A 22947-nucleotide genomic window follows, 5' to 3' on the forward strand; every position below is an offset into this window, starting at 1 on the left:
TTCTTGTTAGTTGGGAACCAGAAGCTTTTAACATCATTGTCTGCAGAAAATACCAATAACTGTATTAAATGTTTCAAACACAATGATAGTCTCTCTGCAAAATAGGCTGCTAAGCTGGTAAACAGGTCTTCCAGATGTTTTTACAAATGCAATTAGAAACTGTAATCATAAAGTCCTTTTGAGGTGGGATCTTTCAAATGCTTAGTGATTCCTGATGCAGAGAAGAAACTATTCTGTGCTCCACAAAGTCTTTTTTTTTGGCGGGGAAGGGGGTTAGGAAGGGAAGCAAAGAATAGCAAGTTTACCCAGAAGCAGGCTTCAAGCCAGAACAGAATAAGCTGTACAAGGAGGTGCCATTTTTCCTTCATGCAATTGCCTTCTGTTTTCATGGCTCTGCTTAAAAGAGAAGAAGCTGGTCCCCATGGCTATGATTACTGGCCTACTGCTGAGAGATGATTAGACTGTAAGTCATTCTGACTCTGTGAATGGGCAAGGGGAATGTAGAAAATTGGTAGCTGTGTGCACTGACCTTGGAGATTTACATTATTGGAATTCAATTTACACATTCTAGATACAGCAGATTTCTCAAAGAATGATTAGGGGTTCTGAAGCTATTTTTAAGCATCACCAACTCTGAACATGAAAAGTCAATAAATGTGATGCCAATAAAGATAATATTTTAAATTTCTGTCTCTTAGATGAGAGTAGCAGAAGATTCTAATTTCTTTTTAAATGCTTCACTCCTGCTAGCTTTGTTTGTTCACTAACCAAAACAACAAAAATAAAGCCAAAGAAGTTATTGCATTTAAACACAAAAATCATGATTACCAAGACTTACTGGAAGAGAAAAACAATTTTTGGTGGAAAAAAATGTATTTCAACTCTTTCTCAATCTTCTGCCTCTATGAGATGGAAATCTTTGTTTACTTTTTCAGCAAATGTCAGCCACATTTATAGATGAGTTTATTCTAAGCCTCTGCTACTGGTCAAAGATATCCTTCAGTAGCCTGGTGCTAAGAAATGTCCCCATTCCTTTTCTAAACTAAGGGAAGAGGAGAAGACTGTAAAGGACTGTGATTGGTTTGCATCTTTGGACACAGTCCAAGTTGGCTTAGCAGACACATATGATTTCATTCTACTCCACTGAGGAAGAGGTAGTGTGCATAAGGTACTTACATTGTAAGTAAGTTCTTTCAATTTCAGATACTGACTTCTTGAAACTGAAGGGTAGAGAAGTGTGACATATATTTAATATAATATTTTCCAGACAAATGAATTCCAGCTAACTTTTTAAAACATGCTAAGAGTTGCAAAGAACTAGACATTGTTCCATATTTAAATATATATTTCTACAGAAGAATTAATGAAAATGTGAAGAATGTGGAGGTGAAGATTAATAGCTCAAGTCACACTAATAAGGATCACTACAAGATTTGCACATACAAAGCAAAAAAGCAAATAAAAATGATAAACATGAAAATTGACAAATGTGACCCTATGCTAAAGCAAGGGTTTCACTCAAAGGTTACTTCATTCTAATCCTTATTCTGTCAGTTAACTGCCATGGATCAAACCACAGGATTTAACCTCTTTCTGCATCACTTTTTTAAAGTGATAATAAACAGAAAAAGAAAATGCTTATCACCTTGCTCAGTGTTCTACCCAAAAGTCTGAAATAGGCTGTGTGTATTTACAAGCTCAGATGTTAAATTTTGTCTCCATTTGAGTTCACTGCCAAAGCTCTGACTGATTTTTCAATCAGTTTAAGTCTCCTACATTCCAGAAGCAAATGATAGCTACCACCACCACTTGCATCTTATGCTTTTTATTTTCTTTATTTGTTTTACATCATTCCACACATTATGTGATTGTAAGCTTTACATTTAGGTGAAGCTGGAAGTTAAAGCTGTTCAGGGGCTGCCTACTGCCTGCTTTGCCAGCTCCAGATCTGTAGAGTGTGTTTTTTATTACCATCAGTGATCATTGGGTCACTCTACAAGTGGCCATCACTAAGCAGAGCAGGGGACTCAACAGAAGCAGCAGCCTCTGCCTCAATCCCCTAGAGAAATGAACCCAGTAAGCTTGTTTCCCCAGGGGTGACTAATTTTATCCATATCTTCAGGACAGCAGCATTCAGTTTTGCCTACATTCCTGCATGGAGGACTTGAGTAGTCTTTGCTTCTGGCTGTTGTTCATTGCTCAGAATCATGCAGGACAGTTTTAGATAGCAGTTACCATTCTGCTTAAATCCCACTGAAGTCAGTACAGATGAAAAGTTTACCTAAATTGAAGTTTGAGCTTGTTAGGACAAATATACAATATCATTCAATCTTTTATTACTAGGAATTAAAGTGAAAAATAATAGATTGAAAAATAATTACATGGCTTAGCAATTTCTAATGGACAATTAATGTCACACAATTATCAGCACTTGAAAATTATTCCAAATCTCATAACACTTCCTGTTCTTCCCCAGGAAGATGTAGAGTTGCATAATTAATCACAGCAAATATTAAAATGCACTTAGGGATATAAGTACTTTAGCAAGTAAATTTAGATCAACATATTACTTAAATGAATTCTCTTTCTTCTTTCTTTCTTCAGATGTAATTAGTAAAATCTGGAAAATTTTTCCTTGACAAAATGAAAATAAATATCAATTTGGTGAAATTTAAACCTTTAACAACATAAGCTAGCTGGGAATCTGATTTTCTCTTCAGAAACATTTCCCATCTTAAAATTTAGGAGAGTTTTGAGTTAAAATTACAGATAAGGGATAATATTTAAAAACATCATGCTATGTAAACAAAAACACCAATTCAAATTATGTTGTTCTAAGACAAGAATTAGATGATAGAAGTGAAATTTTAGGCCTGATACAGCATGGATAAATATTGGAAAATGAGAACGTGTTCTTTATTCTTTCACACTGATAACATTAATTTGCAAATCTATGGGAGAAATAAAAGGAAAATGTAGGATGCTTTTGCTGGGACAGTCAAAGATGAAAGAAAACATGACAGAAACCTCAGAGCTTTTGGAGTTGTTTCTGGGAAACTTGGTGGAAATTTTCAATATGGGTAAATAACACGGTTCTATTGTTCAAAGCTAATGTAGCAGAGGACAATTTTATCAAGAATGTTCCTATGTAAAAATGTGTTTCTTCTTTCCTTCTACTTTATGAAATCCCCATCAGCCAAAGGAATCAAACTAATGACTGTATGCTGAGAAGTTATGGAGAAAGCAGGATACCAGTAAATTTGCTGATGTAGTGTTTCCCAAGAAAATTCTTTGTGGAGTCCAATTTACCAGTGTGCAATATATATTTTAAACTTTCATTACATTCTGAATTGGTGTGGGAAATGCAGAATACCATATTTCTATATTTATAAAAAGAAATTACCAGATTTTATATGTAGAATGAGAAAGTTAATGGCATTGTTCCCGGCATTCTGGAGTTCATAACTTTTTGAACATTAATGCACTTGGAAAGGCAGAGATAGCTGAACTTCACCTTGTCCAAGTAAATTTATTATAACAGCAAGAACAGATGTAGTATGAGGTATGTGATCTCTTGAGGTTCTCTAATCTTGATTTAAACCTAGATGCTTAAGGAAGTAAACTTTTTCAGCCAAAAGGGCCGGCTGGCTGGCTGTCAATCTCAGCCTATAATTTCTGAACAACTGGCCTATTTTATGTGGGAAGATATTCCTCTAAAATGTGTAAAGTTCCTGAAAATGTTGTGAAAAGTCACAGCTGAACGAATGAAGGAGTGAAATGCAGATTAGTGCCAGAATGAAGGTAAAACTCAAACATTAGCTATAGCCAAGTATTTCTGCAGTGGTTGGAAACTTGCTTTTGGGTTGCTGGGATGAACAGGAGTCCCAGATGGCCAAGAGGTGGCAAAAGGCCAGGAAGGGGAGAGGCATAAAGTGCTAATGGAGTTGGGGTGGCAGAGAGGGAATGCAGGATGAGCAGTTAATTATGTTTCAGAAGTAGCAAGCAGAGACCAGGAGTGAGAAACAGTGAGGCTAGAGGGATGATGAGAATTTCCTTCAGAGCAGAAGTCTCTTAGGGTCCCAAGAGGAGGAGTCATCTCCAAGGCACAGGCTGAAATTTTCCCTGTAGGAATAAGCATCTGGCAGGAGATGTACTGTGTGGAATATTTCTTGGGCATCTCCCCCTTGAAGAACTCCTTGATGAGTATTTGAAACTGAATACTTCAATACAAACAAAGCATATCAGAAAGATATCAAGTGTAAATAGTTCACTGAAAATGGACAAAGATATATGGCTCATTCACTTGAGCTGTGAACAAAACTGGGAGCACAATTAACTGGGAGTTACAATTTGCATTCTGCAGACAGTGGTTCTGTCTTTATACAAGAGTAAAGACATGCCAAAATCTGCAGTCAGATGGCAAAGCTTAGATGTTTATTTAATATGTTGACAATGTTAATAAAATATTGATAAATACATGCAAAACCACTCATGTCAGCTCTGGCTCTCCGTATTCGTACAGAAAGTCACTTTTGTAAGTCGGACCCAAGAATCCCCTACATTAATGCAAAGATTCACTATATGGATGTTGCCAACCGAAGTTATGTTATGTACTGCCAGTGTGTCCTGTGGCTAGAATACTTCTAATAAAGCATTTTTATTTTCCTGTTCAAATTTGTTTCATTGTACTTTCCATTAAAAGATTATAGTCCACACTCTAAAGAGAAAAGCAAATAGCAAGCTTGACATTTCTGTCAACATTTTGTATTTCAGTGTATTTCAGATTTTTAAAATGCCTTTTCTTTTTTCTCTAAAGTTAAAAAATAATAAAAAATGATAAAAAATAATAAAAAAAAAATCAGTGCATTTTGTTTGACCCAAAGTATTGCTTGTTTGTTTGCTTGTTTCCTTGGCATGCTTCCACAAAACCGGGAGGAAATTCATTTTGGTCCATATCAAAACATATTTTCCCATTTGACTTATCTGCAAATGTATTTTTTAAATCACTGTTTTGCTCAGTGATAAATCAAAACTTGTCATTGGACACTTCATCCTTCAAATGCATTGATGTCATAGACACAGAAGGACCTACAGATGGTTGTAATCATTTTTTCTAACCTGTGTGATACAAGAACTGGTTACTGAGGATGGGGCTCAGGGATGCCATTTCTACTGCCTGGGAAGGAACTTGTACACCTTCGTGGCTGTCACAGTGGCAAAGTAGGTTGCCCTCCAACTGAGAACAATTCAATAGAAGCATATCATGAATGATTTGGGTTGGAAAAGACATTTAAGATCATGTAGTTCCAACCTCCTGCTATAGGCAGGGACACCTCCCTCTAGATTGGATCACTCACAGCCCCATCCAGCCTTGCATTGAATGCTTCCAGGGAGGGGGTGCCCACAGCTTCTCTGGGCAACCTGTTCCAGTGTCTCACCACACTCACAGTAAAGAACTTCTTCCTATTATCTAGTCTAATTCTACCCTCTTCCAGTTTAATGCCATTTCCTCTCATCCTGTCACTACATGCCTTTATAAAAAGTGCCTCCACAGCTTTCATGTAGGGTCCCTTCAGGTACTGGAAGGCATCTATATGGTCACTCTGGAGCCTTCTCTTCTCATCCTGTCCCTATAGGGGAGGTTCTCCAGCCTTCTGATCACCTTTATGGTCCTCCTCTGGACTTGCTCCAACAATTCCACGTCCTTCTTGTGCTGGGGACCCAGAACTGGAAGTAGTCCTCCAGGCGGGGTCTCACAAGAATAGAGAAGAGGGGCAGAATCACCTCCCTCAGTCTCCTGGTCATGCTTTTCTTGATGCTTGTTCCTTTATTTCAAGCCCCAAATACTTATTCTTATATGTTGACAAGATTATCCATAGTAAATGGTTTAATAAGAGTTCACTTTTCAAGCTGTTTTTGCTTATTTTACCATCAAAGCTAGAAAAGCACATGCCAGAAAAAGCAGGCCTATCTTAGATGTCCATACTTTCCTAATGCAGCAGGTCTATCAAGACCTGCAGACCTACCTCTCTGCTTCAGACTACAGTTACTTTGCATTCTTTACAGCATTTTACCTGTGACTTAAATTTGTGTTAGACTAACGCTAAAAAAAATAAAATATTTCACTTTTATCACTAATATGAAATGCAACATTATGGTTCCACTCCCAACTTTAAGAGGTTATTGGGTATTAGAGAGGTTGTCAGACACTGCAGATAATCTGGACACAATTGCATTTTAATGAAGAAAGTGGGGTTATATTTCTCTGTTACAAGAGCAAGAGTGAGCAAGTGAGTTATGTGACTCATTTTGAACAGTCACTCTAAGGAAAACATGAGAAGTGCTTAGCCAAATACCAAGCATTCCTACTGAAGAGCTCTACAGTTTTTCAATCAATCAAAATAAATAATCCTGGAAAAACTCAGTAAAAATACGCCCTGAGTACAAAAATACCTCAATCTCTACTGAAAAGAGATCAGAAGCATGAAGAGCCTTCATACGGTACAGAGCTGAAAATCAGAATGTTTGAGACAATTCAACCTCACCTAGACTTAGGCTTGTCTGTCCCTTCCTGCATGCTCTGAGCTTATTTCTTCCTCTCATCTATCATGCTCTCAACAAGCTGCAAGAACTCTCATGTATGTCTTGTCACTGGCTGCAATAAAGCCATTTAATCATCTGACTCAAGGCGAGGGCGCTCTCCAGAAAATGGGCTGCATTGAGGACCAATGCTCTCTAGCATGTTTTATGTCTGTCTGCATATTCATAACACGAGACTTTGCAGTTTCCCCCTGCTCTTTCTAGAAATGACACAGAGACCTTCACATAGGTTCAGGCAAAAAAACAACTAAACTGAATTATGAACTTCTAGGTGCCTGTGTCCACAACTGACTCCAGCAATAGCTGCAGAAAAACATTACAGTGGTTAAAATTAATAAATACTTAAAGCATACAATTGATCTTCATACTCAATTAAAATAAAATGGAAATGATAAAAGTCTTATTCTTCTTTCTTTGCAAACAGATCCTCAGGATTAGTGAAGAGATGCAACTAAGGCATAAACATTCTTCCTGTCACCCTTAACATCTGCCATTCATAATGAATGACTGCTTAGAAGATTACTTAATTAACCTAAACATTTAAGTTAATGAAACTGGTAAGCAGTAAAATCACTTTGTGAGTAACAGCTTTCTTCAGGCATCAAGAATATGAAGAGTAGCTGTAACTGCTGCAGTTAAGGAGAAAGACGAGATTATAGGAACTTCAAAATGCTACTTGAAATGAATGTTCTTCATAGTGTTTTTATTAATGTACACTTTCCTGGATATACTATAAAAATATCTAAATCAGAGCATATATGCGTTCCTAAGTCATTTTTAATATTTTTATGTAGAAGTCTGTGGAAAGATGTTAATGGCTTTTCAGTATCTAAAGAAGGCTTATTAGAAAGAAGGGGACAGACTCTCCAGCAAGGCCTGTAATGATAAGACAAAGGAAAATGGTTTCAATCTAAAAGAGGGGAGATTTAGAATGGATATAAAGAAGAAGTTTTTTACAGTGAGGGTAGCGAGGCACTGGAACAGACTGCTCACAGAGGTGGTGAGTGCCCTATCACTGAAGACATTCAAGGTTCTTAGCAGCCTGATCTGTCTTCAAGTGTCTCCACTCATTGCAGGAGGAGTTGGACTAGATAACCATTAAAGGTCCCTTCTGTCCCAAATGGTTCTATGATCTATATACGTCATGACACCTCTTCCTTTTCTTTTTTGCATGAGTTATTTATATGAGTAAGTCAGAGAAAGGTATTTGCATTTTCTATACTTTAATGAACTTCAAACCTGACATATATTCTGAGGTAGCTCTCCACTCTTCATATATTAAATGGCCTATTGATCTCTGCAGTTGTGTATACCCACAGCACACTATTTTAGCAGGAATGAGATTAGCTAGAGAAATTAAAATAGTGTAAGTGATGCATCTAGAAATAACTTCTTGCCAGAACCCCATTTGGGATTCTTTCAATGCAGTTTAGGCCAACTCAAGGACACTATAAAATAAGTCCAGTGAGTGTATTCATTTTAATATGTTATTTATTATGCCACCAAATTAGTCACAGTGCAAACATATAATTGGGAGTTCTAAAATTTAACTGTACTATGAACCAGCTGGCTAGCTGATGAATCTTTCCACAGAGAATGTCTCTAATCCAGCCTTAAAGGCATTCTGCCTGACTCAGGTTGAGGACTCACAGCTGGTATTTCTGAACATTAAGTGGGTCAGTTACCCCTAACTGACTCTGTCTATCCTCATGCACAAGTGTTCATGCATATTTAATGCAATATGCAATATAAAGGGTCTCCAGGATCCTGCAATAAGGGATACCAAAAGACATTCTGTGGTACAGCTTTTATACATGTTCATGAGTATCTGTGAAGTCTCATTCCGTTTTTCCTTCAGATAGGTTTTAATTTCTTTGCAGTCTACCAAGAGGTACATTAAAATTGTGACCCAATCACAGCATACCTCTTTGGCATTAACTTTGAAGTGTTTTATTAATGAAAGCTGGATGATTTGTCTTGTGAGAGTCAATAGCTGCAAAGATAAGCCAGTTTGTTAGGTCACTTCAGAAGAGTTTGGTGGCTGACTAGGAATTTGGGATCTCCAAGTCACTCATACATGAAGTTCTTTAAACAGTCTCTCAGATCTGTTCAGAAGCTGCGTAAAATGAGAACATGTTTCTATTAGCATGTGCACTGCAGCTTGGTGTTAAAGCTCTGGCTTAATGGAAAAACATCTCCAGGTACTTCCAGAACAATGCCGGCCTTACTATGCAAACCTCACTCCGGTAGCTCAACTGACTGGAGATGATCTTTCTTCTCCATGAGATGAAAACATTTCAGTGAGACTGAAAGGTGATAAATGTACTTTCAAGTGACAGTAAAGATACCTTAAAAACAACATAGGTGAAAAATTTTGGTTCTATGGAGAAGTCTGAAGGAAAGTTAGTAAAGTCAGTAGTCACATTCAGAGCCCCTTATGTGGTGTTTGTTGGAGCAATAAGGTTTTGTAGCTATCATGCAGTTTGTATGGTGAGTGCAGCAGTCCATAGGAACATGATCCTATTCACCAGTGAGCACCAGGCAACTGTCACTGAGACCTTCTCATCAAGAAAACAAGTAGCTTTCCCCAAGAGCTCAGGAATGAAATTGTCTTCCTGTTCATTTCTTTCTCTCTGACTGTTTCAGTCCAATGACTAGAAACACTGGAAGGGGGTAGAAGAGAGAAGTAAGCAATAAATATCTCTTGCAGAGGCAGAGTGAATGTTGTAGCCAAAATTTTGCAAAATGCTGGATTTAGAATAAAAGTTGGAGTCACTTTTTAAGGTTGCTAAGGCTTCAGAGTTCTCACTTTGTTTTGTGATTAAAAAAAGGTTTGTGCTATCTCATGAGCTGTAATAATGTTGTGCAGTGCAATCAAGCAGTGGAAAAAGGGGGCGCACTTCCACCAACTTGCAGGATGCTTTACACTCATTCTATTTTAAATATTCTATTTCAATGCCAGGTTGCTGTTCACCATTGTGTTTGTGTGTAAAGCTGTTGACAATTAGAAAACATTTGAGATGCGTTTGGCAGTAAAGTTTGTGATGAAAAATTAATTCTTTAAAAAGAAAAAAAGTATTGAAAATGGTCTTACAGAATAAACTGCGAGTTTTATGTTGTACTTCAAAAGTTACTGTTGAACCATCTTAACACCTCTTTGCAGGTGCTTTCTGTCCTCCTTTAAATATATATATATAAATATATAGGACACGTAGCTGTAAGATATCTGTAATTGTAAATGGTAAATCTTTTTGTGACATTCTAAATAGATTAGAACTTCAGATAAATCATAGAATCACAGAATCCTTAGAGCTGGAAGAGACCTCTAAATAATATCTGGTCCAACTGCCCTGCAAAGAACAGGGACACCTACAGACAGATCAGGTTGTTCAGAGCCCCTCCAGTCTGTCCTCAAATGGGCACCCACAACCTCTCTGGGCAACCTGTTCCAGTGCCTCACCACCCTGACTGTAAAATACTTTTTCCTTATATCCAACCTAAATCTACTCTCTTTAAGTTTGAAACCACTTCCCCTTGCTCTATCACCATAGACCCCACTAAAGTGTCAGTCCCCTTCTTTCTTGTAGCTCCCCTTTTAGATACTGAAAAGTCACTATCAGGTCACCTTGGAGCCTTCTCTTCTCCAGGCTGATAAATCTTCACTAATTTGCAAAAAGCGTATGCTCACAAGATGAAATAATCTTAATAACTTCCTCTGCAAAACTATATGTATAGCTAATCTCTTTTCAGCATACTTCATCGAAATAGAAGCACAGACACTTTACTCCGACAAAACACATAGTCTTTTTCCCAGGCCTGGGTCCACATTTTATGGTGAAACCTGTGTGTGTAGCTCTAATGTAGGAGGCTTTCCAGGAAAACTAATCTAGCTAGTACACAGAAAAATGTTAGAAGAGTGAATTTAGAAAAAAAATGTTTCTTCTCTTGCTTGAAAATAGAAGAGGGAAGGATCAATCTACTGGCAGAAAGTGAGCGAGTATTTTGACTATGTTTATTAATGAAATCTCTCCAAATCTTTCATTATTTTTAACAAGACTGAACTTCTTCTTTCCAAAGCAATCACCTGCAGTTACTTAGGTTAGGGTTTGCATATGAACTTGCCCTGCAAGAGTACGTCTTGTGTCACTGAAGCGAATGTCAAAACAAGATTAAAACAGGGGAATTCAATACTTAATGTCAAACTTAGTTTCCATAAAAATGTTTACGTAGCATTTAAAAAATGATTCAACTGATTTGAATGCATAATTATGTTTATTTTTATTATAAGATCCCCACAGAATACACAATAGAAGGTTGTAGGTAGTTGTATGAATATACACATGTTCACAGTAATTTCCTTAAGAAGGCAAAGAAAAAGCACATAAATGAGATTGCAAAATGAGTGTTTATAGTGCATTAAGAAACATGATCTATTAATCCATCATGATTCTATTTGCTTTTCAGAATACTTCTTCTTCCTGACCATATTTGCAGAAATTAACACCACAATATTTGCTAGACATCCAAATTATTCAGATAAGAACATTCCAATGGAAAAGAGCAATGTAAATGTTTATCTTTAAACAAAGAAATGATGAAAAATGTCAAATCCATCTAGAACTATTATGATCGGTATTTTTCAAGATGTAAGAGTGGGATTAATTAATATTTTCTAAACCTTTTGTTTGTTTGTTTGTTTTTGCTTTTTTTAAAGCCTGTAAATTTCCAGATACATTGAAAATCACAAATAAAGCTTATCCGTAAAAATTATTCCTCACATTTCTTACATATGATTTAAGCCCAATTCAAATTAATGGTGCTATTGATGTTTCCTGTTATAAATATGTCATGGTGAATTGTGACTTTCAGCTGTTTTGCATTTGAATGATCTGGCTGAATCCCTTTTTCAAGTAAAATACCTTACCCAAACATTCTTTCCAAGAAAATGAAATTAGAGGAAAAAAAGCCATAAATTTGTCAAAGTTCTTCTACAAAGCATGTAACTGCACAAAACAAATTCAAGAGGAGTCAGATTCAGATTTAAAACATTGATATAGCACACCAGTATTGATCTTTCATGCCTTTTCCTCATAAACTTTCATTTAACTTTTATTGTCCATTGTGTAATGTGGTGCTATAGGATGAGATTGGTACTATAACACATAGTGTGATTGTTGTATAAATGGGGTGCCACTACAATGGAGCAGCTTATGTGTGGCTACAGCAAAGACAATGAGAAGGGAACACTCCTTTTGTTGTGGGTATGCTTGCTGACTGCATAAGGTGCTCATATTCTATATGTATTCTATTTCTCATGTCCATGAGGGCTCCATGGAACTCTGAGAGCTGCACAGTAGAGCTTCAGCTTTCAGTTCAGAAAAAAAGTTCAGAAAAGTTTCATTGAAGATGTTTCACACAACACAAAATAACTGAATGCTACCAACAACAGCAAGAATTAAAACCAGGTCTCTGGTGAAACAGATTTTGGTAGTCAGCTGTATGGAGTTCTTCCACATTTAAGGAACATTTAAGAGTTCCCACAAAGAAAATTATCTCCAAAAGTGTTCCAAAAGCTAAATTCTAGGATCACTTAAACGCAGCAGTTAAGTGGCCTCCTGACAGGTGAGATGATGATACAAATTTCCTTTATGAAAGACATACAGTTTTCCAAATGTTTGTATGCCACTGAGATAAGGAAGGAGAAAGCCCTATTACCATTCCTTCCTATTTGTAAGGGGTGCTTCCTACCCCCTGCCTTGTGTCTCTGGACATATGATAGGAGAATGCCATACGTAAAAATCCTGCCACAGAGATGTGAAATATGATCTTCTCAGCACTAGTGAGGCTGAAAATGTCCTTTCTAACCTTATGGTGAGTTCCTGCCCTGGGGAGGATTCCTGCCTCCAAGACTCAGCACCCTTAGGTGTAAGTTCTGGCGCGTAGACAGATGCCTATGCTGCTTGAGAAATGCTGTCCAACATAAGTGATGAACAGCTGTGAGTGGGTTGTTTCCTTTTAATCAGTGATTTAAGTCTGGGGGATGTTTTTCTGTCACTGAGGACTTATTTCATATATAAGTGTTTCCTCTGTGGCACAGAGGCACATGATCACAGAGATATGTTAAATCTCAAGCCACTTAATTTATTTTGGAGCAAATCAAGCACGATGCTGTCTCACAATTTGCTTCTTTCATATAGAACTTTGCTTTAAAATTATTAGGCTAGAGATACCAGATGTCTCATCTTACCAAGGCAACCATTTTTATTTTTTTAAAAAAAAACCCTATTTTAGCATTTCAACAATTTTTATTGCAATGCTAAAATGGCTTTTTTTTCTTTTTTTTCTTTTTCTGCTATTAAGCAACTCCCACCATGAAGTACCATCTGCTGAGAAACACTGAATATCTTTTCCATTTCTCAGTACTTAAATACATTTATACAAAGTAAAAAAGAAATCATAGTGTGTATATGCCTATGTGTGAGAATGTATGCAGTACACTGAGCAAGAGAAAGGAGATATTATGATTTTCTATGCTTGTAGGAAGTAATTAATAATGAACACTCCATGATGAACTTCAGCTTTGACTGGAGTGCTCTGAACAGTAAAATATATCAGCAGAGAATAATTTATTTGACATCCAATTGATTTTTTTATCATTTGATAAATATCGTAACCACGTATATAACCAGTTTCAATGGCACAAAACTACTTTAAATGGCAGGAAAGAAAACATCAGCCAATACATTAATGGTGGGTGTCATTCAGTCTGCAGAGCAATAACACTTTTCCAGGCATTAATGCTATTTAGTAATAAATACAATTAATATAGAAATTTAAAGCCAGGAAGATGAATCTTTCTTAGTTATGGCTTAATGTCATGTATTCTTTTTTGAGGAAATGTTTTCTCACTTCCTCAAAATTCCAAAATCTTTATTGCCAGCAGATTGTAAGATAATGCAAATGTTCAAAATCAAATTTAAAGTTTTGATTTTTTTTTTTTTTTTTTTCTAAATTTCAGTAGCCTTAGACAAGTACTAACAGCACATCTATCCATCTGGACAGAGAAGTAATTTAAAGTTGTAAAGTATTGTCTAGAGATTAGATATGATTACTCATATAGTCTCTGAGAATCTGTTCATACAAAGAATCAGTGAAGACAGAACAAGATTATCACCACTATCAATTTACTTCAGAGCACCTGACATCTGTTAGTTTGACACAGTTTAGTTCAAGATTCTCATCCTTTGACCATGACACACAAAAATTAAGAACATTTAAAAAAATTAAAGAGACATGACTTAGTAAACACATATAACCACGTGCCTGTAAGTTTTCGTTCTGATGTAGTTATATATTCCATGCACACACGTCAAAAATTATTGCCTGGATACTTTTAGCAGTTTTTCCATGTATCTCTGAACCAGCATGCCTGTATCTAACTTTAAAGAATTTATATTCAATGTGATAGGAAAAAACAAACAACCAACATTAAAAAAATAGATGCACAGAAATATGTCTGTACTGTGCAATGTTTTTATGAGAATCAGTACTCAGATATAGTTTTGCCAAAGCTTTCACAATTGAAAAATAATGATCAAAATAGGAATTTTATGTTAAACTTAGAATGAAAATATCTATTTGAGAAAGTGAATGTACCTAAAACCACAGCTTCATACATTATCCAGGAAAGTTTTCCATCATAGTTTAGTTAATTTTTTTTATAAACACACTTGCCACAGAACATTTTATTCACAGCTGTGTGATACCAGATGAATTAATATGAAAAAATAAAATGAGCACACATACATATGAAGAGGGAAGTCAATTTGTAATTCCTCTATTTTCCCATAGTATGTTATTATTCTTGCTGATTTATTTTTATATATAATATGATTCTTACTAGTAGTTATCATGTGGCTCTAAAAGAATGGAGGTTATTGCTATATGTCCCAGTCAGGATGGCTTAATTATTTATTTACTTTTCACTATATTTGTGAACATACAGAAGCAATTCCCTTATTGCCTGATAAGCAGGCTGCTGAGAAGTAGTTTGTTTTGATTAAGTGCAGGTGCAGATTTGTATGTACTGTATGAATCCTTTCTGTAGTAACCAATGATATGGAAGAAAGCCATGTGAAAAGGTAAATATCCTCTTTTTCATTTGTTTTTGAGAAAACATACTTTTGAGTTTTTAATTACGACTAGAGGGCTTTCAAATGCCTCTGATAACAATATTTCTGAATTGCAGTTGAATTTATCGTCTTTACTTCATTGCTAGAGAAAGCTGCAACATTTTAACTGAGGCTGAAGTTCAGCTGCTTTCTGTGCCAGTTGCTCTGCAGTTATACAGAGATAGATGACTATTTGTTTTCTTAGGATATGGTCCCCTGAATTATTCAGGATGAGCACAAGCTGTGCAAGATTCAGGGACTTGGACACCTGGTCAGGACTGAAAGCACTTATTAAGATGTAAAAAAGACAGCTAAATAAAAAGTTTGCCATGAAGAAGAATGGACATCATCTGCCATAAAACCATGACAACATCACAAGTGACCCAACACATTCCAGAGACCACCAGCAGCAGAACAAGGGCAGTGATTCCCAGCCTCCTGCAGTCTCTTCTAAGCAAATATTATTCCCAGAATCAAATACACAGTGATTTCCCCACCCTGCCTCCCATTTCTTATCCGAAGCTGAAATTAAATATAAACTGACTCCAAATACATTTCTCTATTCCCAAATAATGTATTGATTTACCAGCTGCTAACCTTGAAAACAGCAAGTGTTCTTCTTTCTGGATAGGTTACTCCATCCTCTATCTTCTTCAGTCTTCGGCACAAGCTTTTGTTTTCACTGAGTGGCTGTTTACTTCAAGCAATAACTAGAGAAAAGCTCATTTTTCAAAACAGAATCCTTGATATCATGCACCAGGATGGGTTCGACTTTAATTGCCTGGATGTAACCTGTATAACATTTATTAAAACCTTCTCAAAAATCTTCTCTCTCTCTCTCTCTTTTTTTTTTTTTTTCTTTTTTCTTTTTATTTTTTTCTTTCAGCAGAATCCAGAAGGGCTGGGTTTTGTTCTTTCTGTGTTTTTTGCCTGAACTGTATAACTATTCCTAATTATATCACGAGCTACTTAAGAAATAAAGCACATTGAAAAATAGCTTGAAAAGAGCAAAAATAGCCCTAGAGTTAATTGTGCTAAAAATACCAAATACTTGTCAGCATCTCATTAACATCTTAAGGAGGGGAAATAAACATCATCTGTCTTAAATAGATAAATAAATAAAAAGTTATTAAAAAAACTAAAAAACTATATATATATATATATCCTATAGCATTCTGAAAGACAAGGCATATTTCTTCTCATTAAAATCCCATCAACCAGGTATCTAAGAATTGTAAAGTACAAAGGGAACAATGACGCTTCTGCTCACAGTATTATCATGCTTGTGTCCTGGAGGAAAATTAATTAGGCTGCAAGGCCTTATATTAATAGGATTCATTAGAGCAATAGATCTGTAGAAGAAGAGAATGGAGACTGGACAGCTGTGGTTTGTGGGGTGATTTGTCCCAAACAACATATGAAATGTTCTCAACCTGCATTTATTTTCTTAGTATAGTCTCTTCGTTTTTGCTGCAATGAGGTTATGTCCCAGGCCAGGCACATAAGAAGGATGAGATCCAGACTAGATCCATTCTCTGATCACAGTGAGTCTCTAGGCACTCATGACAGTGAGTGGATTGTCAGAGGGACACGTTTGAGAACCCTTGGGTAAGGACTAAGATCACAAAGTTTATCACAAAGTGCATGTCACTGTGGGAGTGAACACTGGATCACCTGGACAGGTTAATGCCATGGCATACTCAGCTGCCCTTGTTCTTAAGGGTGACTTCAACTTGTGAGTTGTTAACTGGGAATACCCCACAGCTGATACAACTAGTTCCAGGAGATTCCTAAAACGTTTTGCTGGTAATCTACTGCTACAGGTACAAAGAGAATGACAAGGAAATGTGGCCTCCTATATGTGTTGCTTATGGGAAAGGGTCTTGTGGGTGAAGTGGAAATTGGTGGCCGTTTTGGACAGAGTGATCAGGAAGTAGTTGAACTTAAAATCTTTGGTGTTAGGAGAAAAACTACCACCAAAACTTCAACCCTGGGCATGGGGAGAAAATTCAGGCTGCCCAGGGAACTAGTTAGCAAGGTCCCTACACTAGAAACTGGCACTGGCATGCATCCTAATTTTCAAGAAGGATAAGAAAGAACACTCTGATAATTAGAGGCTTGTCAGTCCCACTCTGGTGCCTGGACAAATTTTGCAGACTATTCTGGAATTATTGAAAAACACCTGGAAGACAATTCAGTCACTGGTCACAGCTAACAAAGGGAACTTCTCTTAAGCAAAGTCTTTTATGAGAAGATTACTCACCTTGATAGGTGAGCTGGGTTGACTAAGGGAGGGTAGTTGGTGTAATCTCTTAATCTTTTTCAATTTCGGCAGAGCTTTCAATACTGTTTCTCATAGTATCCCACTGGAAAAAATGTCCAGCACATGGTTAGACAAAAACATAATATGATGTGTGAGTAATTGGCTTACAGTTCAAAGAGTTATAGTAAATGGAATCACATCAGGCTGTTGACCAGTCACTAAGATGGTTCCACAAGGATCCATTGTAGGTCCAATTCTCTTTAGTGTTTTAATCAGTGACTTGGATACAGAACTTGGAAGTATACAAAGTAAGTCTGTAGACACTGCTGTATGGGGAGGAGCTGTTGACTCCCCTAAAGGCATGCAGCTGTCAGTGGAGGGGCAGGCTGGGAATTAGGACCAGGTTCTTCACCAAAGAAGGGGAGGAGAGAGGGGGGAGGGGAGAGGGGGGTGGAGGGTCAGGGTCAGGGTCAGGAGTTCACACAGGCTCCTCAAGACATTGAGTAAAGTGACTGGACAACACTAGTGGAAATCTGGTTTTGTTTCTGGGTGTTTCCGTATGGAGGTGTAAGCCAGCCTGGATGATCCTTGTGGATCCCTTCAAACTTGGTTGTTTGTTTTTTTTTTTTTTATTTCCCTATAATTCTATGGATGGTTTAGGTGTGTGATATGCTAAATCCGCATCCAGTGGCTTTGCCTCACTCAAGGGAGCTTTTAGAAGCTTATATAAGCTGGTATATCTCATAGATAATAGAGGCAGCCATCACAAACTTGCAGTTAACACATCACTGTGTACAAGATGCCACAATTATTTTTCATATTACATAATTTAAAATGGCATTTGCTTTTAAGTTTTGACCATGGCAGCCAAAAAGAGACTATTTTCATACAAGGAAAAAAAAAAAAACAAAGAAAAAAAAAAGTCTAAAAATACATACATACATATATATATATATATTTCCCCAACATGCACAGCACCCTACTGAGACAGCCTCAGCTACCATTTAGACAAGCATCAAACTGAGGTTTTATTACTTTAATTTTCCAGACAAATTACATGATGGCAAATTACAGCATACTTTTGAAAAGATGGAAAGGGAAGCAGACTTTGTATTTTGATGAAGTGAGCTACCTAGATTTACAGATGAAAGCCTTGTATAACACTCCAGCCTATTGCTTGCTTTAACAGCTTATATATGCTTTTGGTATTTTAAATGGTACAATGTGCAGCTATAGTCAAACCATAAGATGCAGAAATTAAACTGGTAAATATCATAATGAATTTAGAATGCCAGTCACAGCCATTTATAATCTCCAGCAGCAAGTTTCCCAGCCTGCCAAGCCTTTCACTTTAAACTGAATGTCAATGCTTTATCTATATTTGTTCTCGAAAGCACTGCAGGAGTGCAATGCATTCTCTATTTGCAAACTGTAGGAAATTTTCTGACTAAATACATAAATTGGCAAAATCTATCTTAATGGAAAACCTATTATTTTAATTGCTAGGGGGTGGTGTGCACTTTTGCGTTAGACTCCTGTGAATTAGTAATTAATGGCTTCATGATGAAAGGCATTTACTGTTTTGATTTCAGGGAATTCAAATGAAGATAACTCATTTTAGAGAATGTTCAACATTACCTCAGCCTTATCAAAAGGACGAACTGTACCATACAGGGCATAATGAAGACACGGGAACAATTTAAGCCAAAGAAAACTTTGAAATAAGATAAGCAAGTGTTTTAATTATTGGTATTAATGGATGTCTGTTTTGTAAAATGTAAATAGAGAAAATCTTCATCAGCGTAACAAATGTAAAATATTTATTTGGTGGAGGAAAAAACAAGAAAAAAAAAAAAAAAACAGCACAAGGAATCTGGTTCAGAAACATGTCAGACTTTGGATGCTTTCTTAAAGCAAACATCCAGGTTTTTGGACAGACACTAACAAAATTTCACAGACTTGTTTGAAGCCCTTCTTTTTCCATGGTGTGACCCTATTCAGGGCTGCATCAGAGAATACTTCAGCAGGGCAAAGAAAAAGAAAAAGGAGATTTTAGTATACTGGAGTTCATTTTAAGTAATAGTGAAGCTTAAAAAGTGAACAGCAAGTTTTATCCTTATCAAATAATAAGGTAAGCATTCTGGGCTTAGAAAGAAGAAAACATATTGTGAAAGAATAGTATTTGAAAAAAATAAATAAATTAGAAAGAGCAAATGAAGTTATAAAATTTAACTGAAATCAGTTATTTCCTCCAGCAGTTGCTCAGGGTTATGTTGGCATCTTTCGCAGCTGAGTTTTAAGGTAACAACCCCAAAGAATTCTGCCTCTGTAGCAGCTGATGTTAAGCTTTTATAATGTATGGACCCCTATGAATATTTCAGTAGATAAGCAGTTTGGTTTTTTTTTTCTCCCTTTGGAAGCAAATTGAATATGCCTGTGTTTTCAGTTACTTTTATAGCCCCTTCAGGAATAGTTCATTCAAATTATTCAATGAAGTGTTCTCTTTTAAAGTGAGCTCTTGCCCTTGAGTTTCTGTTCCTTATTTAAATCTGAAGGTCTTGTAGCTACTAAACTGCAGTCAGCTCTTTGTTTTAGAACCTTTCTGTTTTTTGTTTGTTTGCTTTTATATAAATAGCAGTTAAGGGCTACTTGTTTTTCCCTACTGCTTATATTGAGTTTAGCATTTTTAAGAATCATCTGAAAATAACTGTTCCCTGAATGTCTGGGAATTATGGCTGTTATTCATTTTTACCATTTTCTTTTTTTTCTTCAAAATCCAGGAGAATTTCAACTCTATACTTACCAATATTTTTTGGAAACCATATCTTATTTCTTAACAGTTTTTTCCTTAACAGTGACAACAACAAAAAAGTGTTTATCTCTGGAAGACTTCACAGAACTCCTTATGTGCTGCTAGTTTTGGAATGTCTCTGAGTCACAGCCTTACTTGTAATGGCTGTGCAAACAAAGGCATAATTCTTAGTACTTGTAGTGAAGGTGGTAATTTTTTACCTGCAGAGAACAGTGGTACAAATACATTGTGAAATACATTTTTTTTCTTTTTTGTGGTTTCACAGAATTATGCAAAACTTTGTTTTTATTCTCTCAAATGGTGATGTTGAAGCAGAAGATGAACCCAAACAGCCAAATGAAGTTGTATGGATGTTTTTTTAATTTAACTAACTTCACTGGCACTAACTTCAGTGAGTTCTTTAGTGAGAATAACATCCCATTATTTTAAGCAGGAGTCACAGTATATAAAGGTAACCCTAGAGGTAGAGAGAGAAGCTGAAAAATTTGACCAACTTTTGTGCACAGAGAATCTGATTAAAGGTTCTTGCTCTGAAAGCCTGACTAATTTTTTAAGTTTTTATAGCAGAAGATACAACTGTATTTGTGTCATTTATGTTTGTGTTCTTAATTTGTCATGACTCCGGCACTCAATTATGGAAGAGAAGTATTTTTCAATAAGACAGGAAATGTAGATATGATAGAGAAAAGAGGAGATTTTACAGGTGGCTGATAGGTCATAGAATGGCTTGGGTTGGAATGGATCCTAAGGATCATCATGTTCTGACCCCACTGCCACAGCAGGGCCACCAACCTCCAGATCTGGTACTAGACCAGGTTGCCCATACAGCCTGATCTTGAACACATCCAGGGATTGGGCAAAATAGATGACCAACCTAATCAGGTGCAAGTGCAACAGGTGGACCTTATTTTATGACTGTCAACTATTATGCTGCCTGTGGAATATTTTGCTTACACTGCTGATTTGTCTCACAGTGTCCACAAGACCGTTTTTCCCACATAGAACTCCAAATTTGAGCTTTCAAATTCTGCAATGTGAATTATGGAGTAAAATCATGCTTTGGTAAAATCAGCCAGGTAGGCTCCAATTGCAGTCTTCACACTGTCTATCACACTTCTCTATCTGTATTTTTTGCATGGTTCAGAAGTCAATGTTTCTCTTAGAAATGAATAGGAATAGGTATCAATTATCAGATTTTTCTGAGAATGTTTTCTACACATCCACATCATATCAATCCATAGCATGCCTGCAACAATGCATCAGTTTCTAAAATGGTTTCTAAGGAGTCACTGCAGTGAATTATTTAGTCATTCCCTGTCTGCATTTGTCTCTGTGACACCCACACTTTAGGTGTTCCAGATTTCCAAGTGGCTAGTCTGCGTGGATAGCCTGACTTCAATTATCAAAGAGCCTTGGGACAGCCAAAATATAATTCTAAATCTAACAGTACTATGATACACTCTGCTAGTCATATTGACTTTAGTTTGGAAAACAAAACAACAACAACAACAACAAAAAACAACAACAAAAAAAAACACCTAAAACCCCCCAAGTGTTAGATCAAGTCATCTAATCAATCTAATTACCAGTACATAATTAGTTCCAGTTGTAACTGGATTAGGATCTAAATATTATGATTTAAACATATACCTAGTGGTTGGGAAATATGTTAATTTGATATTTTTATATAAAAGTTTCCTGATGACATGTTTCTGTGCCATATTTTTTAATGTCTTACAAAGAATATGCAAGAAAAAATAAATGCTCTAATTAGAGTTACACAGTAATTAAGTTAGATACTTTTATTTGGTTGGAAGTGTCTGGATACAAGAAACAAGGATGTGGATTTTTCCAAGTGCATATAATGATTTGTAGATTTTATTTATTTATTTATTTATTTATTGAGTACATATTAATCAATGATAAATTACACCATGCACAGGACTGCTAGTACATCTAAGTGAATGCCTGAATTCAAACATAATGAATTAATTAACATTAATACATTGTATATTTGAACAATTTTTTCTCTTGACTATCTCTTAAAATAAGTCAGCTACCACAGCACATTGCTCTGTTCTAGAGAATAAAAGCCTTAAAAGGTGGAATGACACCTTCCAGACTCAATGTCATCATGAACCATGCCAATTCTCCAGTGTTTTGCTACATGGAAACTTCTAAATAAATACAAGGTAACTCAAGAACTTTATAACTGCTGCAATTATTCCTATGTGTTACCCAAAAAACACACCTGGAATCCACAGTGTACATGAGCACGTTCAGCAAGGCAGCTCCAGGCCTTGGGATAAATGGCAATCCATTACATTGGGTGCTGCTGCTCTTTCCAGTGTACTCATGGACTATTTTCCATCTCTTCAAAGGAAGAAAGAAGACAGATAGGTTGGGACTTTTTTTTTTTTTTTTTTTTTTTTTTTTTTTTTTTTTTTTTTTTTTTTTCTCTCTTTAGAATTATTAAGGAATTTAGGCAATTTTCCAGTAAAATGGACACAATTAGACTCTAATCAACATCCCTGTCAGCATGTCAGCCCTGTCTGTGTGTGTGGGCTCCTGATAGAGCTCCAGAGATTAATTCTGCTAAGGGCATTAGTACAAGAAAGGAAAAACTGTTATTTTTTCTTTCATCTCTCTATTTCACCTGCTGTGACAAGATGTACACAGGCTTGGTTTATGTCTCCCTAATGTTGTCAAGCCAGTAGCAGATGTCAGGGTTAAGGATGGAGTGCAGGACTATTTGGATCTCTAGAAAGGTGATTCTTATTCAGTTTTCTTTATTCCAGGTACCAATAACCTGTTCCTTCTTTACTGTGGGAGCAGAATCAACAGGAGACTGTTAGACAAGCTGAAGTAGAGGTGATGAGAAAAATCAAACTGTCAAGATACAGACTATAAAATCTCCACAACAGCACAGCCTGCAGCGCTCTCGTGAATGCACTATCTGCCAGATATGCTCAATTTCCATTTTGAAAGAATGTCTTAGATCATTTGTTAATGCTACAGAGTACTCTCACAGTTTTTCTCTTAGTAGGAATGCAAAGATCAATAATGAGCAATTTAATTTTATTCTATTTCAGTAGTGGAAA

General features: G+C 36.3%; 1 long non-coding RNA gene across 2 annotated transcripts in view; it reads right to left on the reverse strand.

Annotated features, from left to right (window-relative positions):
- LOC140264724 (uncharacterized) overlaps positions 1–15669 on the reverse strand; it is a 48008-nt gene extending 32339 nt beyond the window's left edge. For both annotated transcript variants that reach the window (XR_011906096.1, XR_011906092.1), the window contains exon 1: positions 15369–15669. This is a non-coding gene — a long non-coding RNA (uncharacterized lncRNA). The remainder of the gene's footprint in view (positions 1–15368) is intronic.
- Between the last annotated feature and the right edge of the window lie 7278 nt (positions 15670–22947).

The sequence above is a fragment of the Excalfactoria chinensis genome, chromosome 1 (genome assembly GCF_039878825.1).
Source record: "Excalfactoria chinensis isolate bCotChi1 chromosome 1, bCotChi1.hap2, whole genome shotgun sequence".
In the NCBI taxonomy this organism is placed as follows: domain Eukaryota; kingdom Metazoa; phylum Chordata; class Aves; order Galliformes; family Phasianidae; genus Excalfactoria; species Excalfactoria chinensis.